This window comes from Phyllopteryx taeniolatus, chromosome 7 (assembly GCF_024500385.1).
Source record: "Phyllopteryx taeniolatus isolate TA_2022b chromosome 7, UOR_Ptae_1.2, whole genome shotgun sequence".
Classification (NCBI taxonomy): domain Eukaryota; kingdom Metazoa; phylum Chordata; class Actinopteri; order Syngnathiformes; family Syngnathidae; genus Phyllopteryx; species Phyllopteryx taeniolatus.
The window spans coordinates 3472265-3484497 of NC_084508.1; the positions used below are offsets into that span (position 1 = coordinate 3472265).

The 12233-nt window shown below is 42.9% G+C and overlaps 1 long non-coding RNA gene across 1 annotated transcript; it reads left to right on the forward strand.

The window, feature by feature from the left end:
• Nucleotides 1-4278: 4278 nt before the first annotated feature.
• On the forward strand, nt 4279-10011 carry LOC133481435 (uncharacterized). Its single transcript, XR_009789556.1, has 2 exons — nt 4279-4510; nt 8832-10011. It is a non-coding gene; the product is annotated as an uncharacterized LOC133481435 (long non-coding RNA).
• The last annotated feature ends 2222 nt before the right edge of the window (nt 10012-12233 follow it).

Sequence of the window (12233 nt, forward strand, 5' to 3'; positions counted from 1 at the left end):
AAAGAATCCCGATCAAAAGGATGCGAAGTGAAAATAAGTGACTGGATCTCAGCACATTTGAAAGTGTACTTCTTTGGCTCATTGTGTAGTTGTCGTGTAATCCTGCGCAGTAACAAAGGACAATCGAAACAAAACATCTCGCCTGTGCGCTTTTGCACTTGGCGGCGGTTTAAAAAAAAAAAAAAAAAAAAAACAACAACAAAAGACAAAAAAAAAAAAGTGGAGCCGGCAAGAGTTGAATTGGCTTTGACGAGATTCCCGTGTAATTATTTGTGCGGCGGAACAATGCGGACGAGAACAACGGGGGAAGACTTAATCCGCCGGCTTTCTGGTGACAGCGGCGCCGACGTCTAAGCTGACGCTTTGTGCGCCAACGCACACTTTTTACTGCCGTTGCGTCGCACGCAATCCACCGTCTTGTGTCTCACGTTGACATTCGGCGGCAAGTCATCGCTCTCGTCTCGTTCTCTCTGTCAACCGCACTCGTCCGGTAATAGCTGTGAAGCGCCACTAGGTGACGCTATTGCGGTACAGCTCTCTTACGCTACGTGTCTGCCAGGCATCTTTCAAGCAAATACTCGGATTCACTTATCTGCAGATTTCTTTTGGACATTTTGGGACATTTGTCTTTTTGTTTTTCGACCTCCTGGCACGCTTTGTGGCAGTTAAGAGCGGGGCTTCCGTTGCAATCTCCCATTCCAAACTCAATTGTACCAAATTGGGAGAACGGGCTCTGTTGTGTCATGATTCATTTGATTGAGAAACCAAAAATCGGATTGAAAATGTTTCAATTTGAAATGAAACAATTCATTCAACCTATTTTTATCGTTAAAAAGAAAAAAAAAGAGGACACTATTCAATGAACACTCATGCCTACTACACTACTATATTGTAATATTTGTCATGAAGAGAACATGGACTTGGAGAGCTAAGTATTTATTATTATTATTTTTTAAGATGATACTTGGTGTAAAAATTTCGAGAAGCACTCGTCTTTAATGTCATGACTGTCGCACGTTGCGTTGACACCGCCGCTGCCCCCTGCTGGCACGGAGGCTCATTCGCGGCGCGTGTCACGCCATAGTTCAAGTACAACCGTCTGCGACGCGTTCAAGGACCCCGACAACCGCAAAGACTTGACCTCGTCTCGCGTCCGGTTCCCGAATGAACTCGCGACGAGCGACGCCGTTTGCCAAAACATTTTTCCGACTGGAATATTTTCCTCCCTTAAAAACATTTTTTTTTTTTTTTTTTTTTTTTGTGTGTGTGTGCGCCTCAAACATCTTGCTTACAGCAGCGGGGGTCTGATCCCGGCATTGTGTGCGAACACATCAGTCGCCACACACCTTTCCTTGCTTCTCCTGCCACAGAAGTAAATTATCAAAAGTGTGTTTGAAAGTGAATGAAGGGTGACTCTCTCTCTCTCTGTCTCTCCTTGTCTCTGTCTGCCTCTCTCGCCCGCTTTGACATCTCAGTTTCCCCCCCCCCCCCACCTCCTTCTCCTCCTCCTCCTCCTCCTCCTCCTTCCCCTTCTTCTTCTTCTTCTTCCTCTTCTTCTTTCCCCCTCACGTTTCTGGGCGAGGTGATAACTGGCGGTAATAGGATTAACATTGATTTCTTTGCGCGAGAACAGAGATGTGCCGGTTGCAGCTATTTATTGAACTGCCAGCTTTGAACTATGAAAAGTGACTGCGAGGAAAAAAAGACCTAATGCAGCATTTTCGAGAGAGAGAGAGAGAAAGAAAGAAGAAAAAATAAGCAAGCCTGGCTGTGCAATATTCTCCCCTTTTTTGTTATTTCTTCCTCCTCCTCCTCCTCCTCCTCTGTCTTCTTCCTGGTTTTATTTTTGTTGTTGTTGTGACAGGATAAAAGAGCAAATCGGCGCCTGTGTTCTATAAGCTGTGGTAATGACTTTATTTATTTCTTGGCTTTGTTGTCGTGGCTGCCGTTTTTTTTGTGAAATGAATCAAGTCAACACATTTGTGATTTCATCTATAATCTGCCCGCTTCCGTTTCACCTTGAAATAAAGATGGAGGAAAAGGGCGCTTTTCTCCCCACGGAGGACGAGTTCAAAGCGTGCGTTCGCAAACACAAATATTGCAATAATAATCATCATCACAATCAGAATAAGCTATTTGGTCTTCGGTACTTTGGTGACACTGGCTATTATTCTCCAGCAAATGCACTGCACTTTAATGTCACTATTATCCCTGGCAAAACAAATAACTACTTCATTTGATTGATTTTGGATTAAAATCACGACATTTTAAATCTGACCATTCAATAATTTTAGATAATTAAGATACATTAAATAAAAATACTCACACTTGAGTTTTAAAAGATTATCCAATTTTAAATTGAATGCCATTATTCTGGATTGAAATCCCAAAATAATGTAATGGAATCTAATATAATAATAATTTTATAGTCATTAAAAAATATATATTAAAAGTGTATTATAATTGAATTTTTCAAAAGTGACAAAATGATCATTTATAGGCAATTTTTAAACAATGTTACGGAAAAATATCTAATTCTAAAAATAACCCTAATTTACATAAATGTTAAATATTAATTGAACATGTCTTATAAATACTTTTATAGCAGTTTAATAAAACAAGTTAAAATAATGATTTTCTTTTAATTATTGTGAAATTTAACTTCAAATGACATTATTTACATTCCTGAAAAAATAAACCATTTAGTACATTTGTTAGGGAAAACTATCATTCAATGGCATTTATTTTAAAGGTGATTTCATCATGTAAAAATAATAATTAAATGTAACGTTCACGCACGCTATTGAAAATGTCTGACTTGTTTGCCATTGTTTTGTTTTTTTTAAGTTAAAATATTTATTATGATTGGATCTATAATCGGTTCTCTTCTTTCTTCATGCCAACGTAATCTAAAATAAAATAAATATGGCCCACAATAATAACAACAACAACAACAACGGGCTAATTTCTGTCTCGCGTTCCTCTGACGTGACTGCACTTCACCTTTTTCTCTCCTCACATTTGCCTAATTGAGTCTCCTAATTAGCTGTGAACGGCTCCATTGATTAGCAGTCAATTTGCCGATCGATTTGAAAGGTGAAAGGTTATTTCCTGTTAAGCGCCGACCGCGTACGAACGTTTAGATCGCTTGAAGCGGAAGGCAGCTGTTTTTACGTTTGAGTAACATGGTGCAACTCTCGAAAATATTGGATTTATCTGGAGATTTTTTATTTTTTTTTTGCAGACTGGCATCTGTAAAGCCGACAATGGCGACTGTTATTGGGAAAATAACATGTTATAATACTGAATACAAATATTTTTAAATGTTTATATTATACAGTCTACCACATGTCCACTAGTGAAATACATTTTTGTTGAATAAAATAAACGATAATTGTAATTTTTGGTGATGCCACTTAATTCAAATATGTAACCATATGGAATAAAATATACAAATTAAAAACAATATCCCGCAATTAGCTCATGCCTCTTAGGTCAAATTTGTAATACTATAGAATAAAATGTACAAATTAAAAACTATTTTTTTTTTTACACAAATCGTGCCATTTGACGAATAATGTGTTAGAATATTGAATAAAATTCATCAATTACAAAAAATATTTTCACTATGAAATCACGCCACTTCAAAGGTGTAATAATACTGAATACAATGCGCAAATCAAAAACATTATTCCACAAATAAATCATGCCACTTCATTAAAATAACAGACTAATATTGAATAAAATGTACAAATTAAATACATCTTTTAAAACAAATAAATCATGTCTCTTAATTGAAATAACGTAATATTAATGAAAATGTACAAATCAAAAAAACTTTTACACAACCACGCCACTTAATTAAAATAACAATTGACAAAATAAATACATATTTTTTAATAAATAAATCATTCGCCTTTTAATTGAAATAATCTAATGTTGAATTAAATGTAAAAAGAAAATCTTGCACAATCAAATCATGCCACTTGATTCAAAAGACATAATTATACTGAATAATATATTTTTCCTCAAATAAATCATGCCTCTTCATTCAGATAATGACTAATAATATTGGAATTTCAAAAGAAATAATAATGTAATATTATTGACTAAATGGGAAAAATAAAACATTTAAAACCAAACAAATTACGGCATTTAAATCAAACAAAATGGAGTAATACTAAAAAATACTTTCAGCAGGGCCGTAACCACCCAAACAAAAACAGCCTCAGGCGGCACGGGGTTTTTTTTTGGGGGGGGGGGGGGGGGGGGGGTTAACAAAACCCCCATGAGCAACTGGTGGCGCTTGATTTATGCGTGGAAATGATTTATTTATTCAAGCAGAGGCGGTGAGATCATTAACCTCCGCCGGGTCCCCGGAGAGTGACCCCTGCGACCCCACCACGCCGCTCAGACGACTACAAAAAAAGAGACCCCCCCCTACCCCACCCCATGCATCTCCCAGTGGGCCACGCTTGGGCGGGGGCGCTTTTTTCATCAAATGAAGCAGGTGACATGTTCGCTGTTTTGTTCCATTTATTGTCATTAGTTGTACTACAAACACTGCAAAAGTCAAAGACAGACATTTATTTTGTCGTTTTTAGCAACGGTATTATTAAAAACGGTGGCGTGCACCTCATATCATCTGTAAAATATCGAGAACATGTTTGTATTTGGAAATGGGCAAAAACTATTGGACACTTTCAATCAAAATGGCCACCAAATTTCACGTCGCTCAGACAAAGTGATTGTCAAAATGTTTGGCGGCAAGCCATCAAGCCGCCGCCGTCGTGCGCCGACACAAAATGACTTTTTGCGGGTAAAATGATGATAAGACATTTCTACAAAGTCTCACGATCTTAAATAAAACCGTCCCCTCGGGCTGAATCGCCGAAAAATTCAAAATTGACCACATTTTCATATTGCTAAGAGAAACTGGCACGAGCGCCTTCGGACACACGTGCGCCCGAGACGATGTTTAACATGCGCCCACGCGATCTCCGCGCATATTTTGGGCATAATTGAATTCACCCCGTGTGAGCTCCCGTGGACAACTCGCGCCACGTCTCGGGTGAATCGGGTCCGTCGGCCGCCGCGCTCGTGTCCGACTCATTAAAGGAAAAAGTTCACGGATGACTACGAAACGCTTCCTATTGCCAGGAGGTTTGCTAAAACGATGGAATAACTGTGAGATTAATCAGATTTCGAACCGACCCGGCGGTATCACGTGACTTCTTTGGGCCTTTGTAAGAAAGTAATTCGTCCGCATGGAGTTATAGGGGAAAATCTTAATTACTGTACATCATTTCCCCGGCCAATTCCCAAAGCAGAGCGGCGAAAGCAAGAAGCACCAGTTTCAAGGATCATTCTGAAACTTAGTTGGGGGGAGGGTGGGCGGGGTCAGCCATTTGCCACTTTGGGCCTCTAAATTTGGAAGGAAGAATAAATCAGCCCCCCGACTCCAGTTTCAGACATTGACACAAAACTTGGTGGACGCAAAAGGATCCAGGAAAAAGTCTCATGGATCCGTGCCCGAAATTCAACAGGAGGTCAGCCATTTTGCTTTGAAGCAGCCATTTTGGGGTGAATTCATCAATTGATCATTTCGGGGGAAAAAAATAAAAAATTGCCATCAACGCAAAACCGGGTGGAGCTGCCTATCATGACAGGACACAGACAAAAAGTATCTGGATCCATGTCCGAAATTGAACAGGAAGTCAGCCATTTTGGTTCGAAGCAGCAGTTTGGGTCAAAATTCACGTCACAAAGATTCACAACTTTTTCTATTATAACAGGACACACGAAAACGTCTCAAGGGTATGTGACCTGAATTTACCAAGAAGTCAGTTTTGGGGCAGATTCAAAATTTGCCCCTAACGCCAGCTTCACCTATTGGCGTGAAAGTCGGTCGGCCATGTCGGTGGGAAGCGGCCAGCGCTCGTATTTGGGAATTCACCCAAATGGAAACCGGAAATGGAAGTCACAAGCAAGTATCCTCGACAGATGGGCGACGCTAAATGGCTATGGGAAATAAAAAGGGTGAGAGGGCCCGGCTGCTGACAGGTTTAATTTCATTTGACGCGCTGGTTCGCTGCATTGGTGGGTGGGGGGGGGGTGGGGGGGTGGGGGGTGATGGCGGCGTTCCGACCTTATCAAGCAAACACTCGAGAGCGCAACAAATCACGGCTTTTATTGAGGGTAATAAACTCGAGTTTGCAATTGGAGATGAAGAGTTCAGATTTACGAGCGTGTCACATAATCACACCCCCTCCGAGTGCCCCCCCCCTCCTTCCCTCCCAGATGGCGGCTTACATTAACATCTAAATATGTGCTTACAACAACTATTTATTTACGCTGCGCATCACGATGAGCTTCGGCGTACGCCAGCCCGAAATCAGCATCGAGTCATTTCAATTGTAAAGCACTTTAACTAACTTAGAACTAACTGGAGTTGGCACAGCAAAGCGGAGACTGTGGAGCGCAACACGGCGCCATGCAGAGCTGAGGCCCAACACACACACACACACAAATTCATGCGTACGAAATGCCACCTGCGGGCCGACAACAGAAAAGCAGGCGGCTGAGGGCAACGTAAAAACAAAGCGCTACAGTAAAGCAGAGACTGCGGGGCACAATACGGCAGGCCCGGCAACAGGGCATGCCAACGTTACCTTAGGGATGAAATTCACCATTTGTTTTGGTAAATATGCTAATGCTAACACAAGAGGCCAAGTGAAATTACTTTATTTTTATAGAATTATTTCATCAAATGTGCTAATGCTAACACAAGATGCTAAAGGAAGTGACTTCAAACTTTGTGTGTGTTTATCCCTCGAGAAAATGTCGTTCTGCTGCTATAAATGTGCTAATGCTAACACAAGAGGCGACGGGAAGTGATGGAACTTTTTATCTGATTTGTCATTTATTTTAGCAAATGCTCTAAGACTAACACGAGATTGTATAAAGCATGTGACTTTGAACGTCGTGTGCGTTTATTCCACGAGAAAATTTAGCTTTGAAGCTATAAATGTGCTAATGCTAACACAAGATGCTTAGGGAAGTGCCTTTGACCTTCCTCTCCTTCAACCCTCAAGTAAAATGGTTTTCCGAAGCTATAAATGTGCTAACACTAACAAAAGATGCTAAAGCAGGCCTGCACGATAATGGCCGAAATAATAATGTTCATTTCGATCAATATTGTAATCAACCTTAACCATGCGTTAAGACTAGGTTGCGGGCACTGCTGCAAATGAAGCACTTTTCATGCAGCAGTGGCCACATTTTAATTGTAAAAAAAGAAAAATTTGCCGACGATCAGTCTCATTCAAACATGGCAGCCAAAATGGCCATCAACATTCAAATTCAATTGATTGTGAAGCCCCAGACTTCCTATGTGCATCCCTCAATAAAATGGCGTTCGAATCTATAAATGCGCTAATGCTAACACAAGACGCGAAAGGAAGTGACTATACTTTCAATGTTCATCCTTCAAAAAAAAAAATCAAGTTGTGAAGCTATAAATGTGCTAATGCTAACACAAGATGCTACAGAAAGTGACTTTGAACTTGCTGCCCGTTAAGACCGAGGGTCACCGAGCATTGCGGCAAAGCGCAAATTGAGGAGTTCGCCACGTTATGCTATAAACGTGCTAACCCTAACACAATGCGCAAAGTGAAGTGACTTTGAACTTCCTGCGTTTTTCTCCCTCAATAAAAAAAGTCAGTAATGAGACGACGACGGCTTTGGAGCGACGCCACCTGTTGGCCGACAAAGAGCCCTTTCAATCCAGACGAGTGGTCTCCCGCCTGGAGGCGTAACCTTTTCTCCCGCCTCTTCAGAATGCCGCGACTCTTCCAATTGAGCTGTTGTTGCTGTTGGCTTCCGCCGCGCCGAGCGAGGTTATCGCAGAGCCGAGGAGAAATTGCCTGGGCTCTGCGGCGGCCCTGATTGCGCTATCGGAGGCGTCAGGGAGACTCTTCAAAAAGGCGAGGGCACTGGGGGGGCACCGGGAGGGGGCGGCACCGAGGGGTACCGTGTAGCACGAGGCAGTGGCTGCCGTCGGAGCCCCCGCCCCTTGATAAATCACAGCGCGCTGGCAGGCGGGCAGCGCCGCCGCAGTTCAGGGTCGCCACTTGGCAAGCCGCCCCCTCTCTCCGACCGGTGGCGGGGGGCGGGGGGGCGCAGACCTCGCCGCCCGTCCGCCGTCCGATTCCCGCATTCATTCTCCCTCCCCTCATCAAGGTTTGTTTGTTTATCTTCGGCCTCCCCACCCCCGTGCCCTCGTCACGCCATATTGCTCCTCCGTCGTGCCAACCGGCTCTGAATGTGCCCCAACTTCATTTAGGAAATTAAAAAACTGTTTGGCTGTGACACACACTCACAGCGCTTTGTTACCTCCGCCAAGGCCAGATGTACTGTTCTGATTAGTTTGTTAGTTAGTTTGTTAGTTTCCTAAAAACAAAATACATCAGGATAAAAGAGATTTCCGTTTCACATTGAACAGTGACGGTCCACTGACCCACCAGCGGTGCTAAACTACGCTGTGAATGAGCTAACATTAACGCAAGATGCTACAGGAAGTGACTTTAAACTTCTTTATTCATTTATTTTAGCAAATGTGGACGTGACTTTGAACTGAACAAAAAGATCATGTTAAAATGTCTGTTGTCACATTCAGCGGTTGGGATTTATTTTCACGTTTACCAGTTACAGTCCGCTCACATTGAGGCTAAGTGGAGTAGTGACCCACTAGCTCCATCAGAGGGCGCTGTGGTGCATTGTTTGGTGGCGAGCACACATTACTTTGTACTACACATTACTGCCACCCACAGGACTGGAATAGAACTTCGCTTCAAGGACGTGAGGACGTGACCAAGCGGGTCGTTTGTCTGCTTCAGCGCTCCAAGGGTCGTTAATGTCGGAAATGAACATTCAAAAGAGTTGAATTTAACTTCTACCCCCTCATTTTTTTAACGGTACCGCTTTGGGCCTTCTACATTTTCCAAAAATTGGAACATTGTCAATTTCAGCACGATCCTGCTTTGCTGGGTTGTGTATAAAATGCGAAAGGTGACTAAACTGCAGCTCTGATGTGCCAATTTTGCAGGAACTCTGCGTGAAAGTGTCTCTGGTGTGGTTTCCAGGGGCTTCCGAGCGGATGATTCCAGGCCGGCCCGCTGATCCTCGGTGATTCCTCGCTCTCTGTGAACTCGCCGCTTTGATCGACTTCGGGGGGTCTCAAGGTCGCGGAAGAATGCAATTCTGAGGCGGGAATCCCAGGGTGTTATCGGCGTGACCTTCAGGGCTGCTGATAAGTTTGTGACGCCACAAATGCGACAATCCTTCCACTCTGCTGTTGCCGTTTGTTGGAATTGTTTGAAACGCGTGTCTGTTTGTGTCCTTTGATGGTTTTTGTACTTTTGAAATATTTTGGGTGTGATGTAAAACTATCTGTCACAGTTCCTTCTATTGAAAGCCGGGGCAAACTGGTCGCCCACAATTTATTGATTATACTGTTGAATGGGCACGGTGGACGACTGGTTAGCACATCTGCCTCACAGTTCTGAGGACCGGGGTTCAATCCCCGGCCCCGCCTGTGTGGAGTTTGCAAGTTATTTTCAAAGTAACCTTGCACCATTGAAATAAGAAGAGCGACTAGAAATAAGCCCAAAAGTCCAAAACAAGTCCACGGCCCGCTTGGTCACATGCTAAATGTAATTGCCGTATAATTCAAGATGAATAAATTCTCAACAATTGTTATTGAAAACCACCTCTATGCGCAATAGAAATCAACAAAACGACTACAAATACTGCGCAAAATGGGTGAAGTTGCTTGTTACAGCTTTGGCATATTGCTAATGTCGTCTTACAAGTACAGCGGTGCCTTGAGATATGAGGCTAATATGTTCCGTCATCGTGCCCTTAAGTCAAGACGGCCATTGAAATTAATGGCAATGCCGTTAATCCAGCCTTCCGAAAAACACAAGAAAAACATTTTTACGTATTTTTTTTTTAAATAAGAAAAATACCACAATAATATTGTATAAAAAGCTATAGCAATAATGTAATTAAATCGAATGCAAATAATTTAGCAGTTTGTGCATCACGATTAATGCATTGCAGCTTCTTCTGGTGTATGCGACTTGGCCACCAAGAGGCAGTATAATACCATTATGCAGACATAAACCAAGAAGAGCTTCACAACTACTGTAAGTGACTCAAGATTGTAAGATTAGTCGATTTTCGCTGAGGATAAAGAAAAAAAATACCTGAGTTTTGTTATATTGTCTGTTTACATGTGTTGCTGTACCGTTTGTGTTCAAATAAGTTGTTTCAATGCTTACAATTGCACAATCGAAATCAACACGACGACTGGAAATAATGCGGCAAAGTGGCTAAAGTTGCCTTTGACAGTTTTGGCTCCACTTGTTTGAATGAGCAGGTAATTGATGAGCCTCTTAAAAAGTCATCCTGGCATCTGATGCGCTGACGGCCCTCACCCCGTGGGGGGGGTGGTCATTGTGGGCCAGCTTTATGGCCCCCTTCCCGGAACGCCCCGAGAACGGGCCTGCACGGGCGATACGTGTCCCGGGGCCCATTTTTCTCCCTCCTCTTTTTTGCTTTTGTATCATTAGCGGCGGCGAGGCGTCGTGAATCACCGGGAGAAAGAGCGACACCCTCCCTCCGCCCTCTTGTGGCGGTGAGGGGGGGGGGCAGCTAAACGGCGTGACGGGACGGGGGGGGGGGGGGCGTGGGGGGCCCATACGGCTGGATCGACTCGGCGAGGGAGAGGCTGCCAGCCCCGGCGTGATGGATGGGCTCATTTCGCGGCCGGCAGCGAGTCTCGGCGAAGCATCCGTGTCATTTGTAATGTCAGCCAACAAAATGTAATCAAACATTCCAGCGGTTTAATCACACAGGGCTGCTCGAGAGATGATTGTAGTGTCAATATAATGCCGTTTCATTATCTGTTTGTGTTTTATATTGACACTGTCAGATAAACAGTGTGGAAAATTAAGATTAAAAATATGGTAATTTCATTTCAATCAAGCCGAGGCCTACAGTCGCTCGGCCCCATTATGCGATTGATTACTTCTGAATTAAATTTGGGGCTGAATGTAAAGTTTAATCTTCTTTCTTCGCCGCCACCATTCAGCTCCCCAAAGGCCTCTTAGTAAGTAAGTACCCATTGCATTTGATCTTTAATGAAAAGTAATGGCCCAAATGAATTGTATAAATCAGCTGTCACCGTCGCACCTCCTTGACATTCTGCTCAGCGCACCCCCCCCCCCCCCCCCCCCCCCCCCGCCGGCCCCCCTCCTTCTTTCAATTTTTTAATCCGCCGCTTACACGCACGCTATCGAGACCCCCGAACGCGGCTATTTATTTGACGTCCTGTGACGGGGGGGGGGCAAAAGCGTGGTTTTGGTTCAAATTTGAGGAGGATTGTTTTTGCCGCTGGAAAGGAACTGGCCGCCTAATTACATGGTCAATTTTGCTCGAGTGGAGATTTGGCGTCAGAACATGGGTTCCAGTGACATGGGAGCCAAAATGGGGGTCTCTTACTCATGTCAACATTCATTATTTGCTACAACGCTTGAATGAAATTTTGGCGTCAGAAAATGGGATCCACTTACATTTCAAATTATTACTTTATTCATGTCAACATTCATTATTTGAGTGAAAATGTTGCATTTTTTCATGTAAAATGTATTATTCCATAGCTATGATGCTTTAGTAGTGATATGGCGTCAGAAAAAGGCTTCCAATGACATGGGAGAGTCAGAACGTGGGTTCCAGTGACATGTAAGCTAAAATGGGGGTGTCTTTTATTCGTATCAACATTCATTATTTTACTGGAAATATTGCGTTTTCCATGTACGATGTATTATTCCATAGCTGGAAGGTGAAGGCTTGAATGGCGATTTGATGTCAGAAGCAGGGTTCCATTTAGCCAAATAGGAATTCATCTTTTATTCATGGTCTAAATTTTTGGTGATATATTTTTATATTTTCTCTAATGTCTTCTAAAAAATGTATTATTGCATAACTAGAACGCTTCAGATGAGATTTGGTGTCAGAACAAGGGTTCCAATGGCGTGTGAGAGTCGGACAAAATGGGGGTCTCTTATTCAAGTCAACATTCATTATTTTTGTGAAAATATTGCATTCTTTCATGTAAGATTATTTCATAGCTAGAAGGCTTGAATGGAAATTCAGTGTCAGAAGCAGGG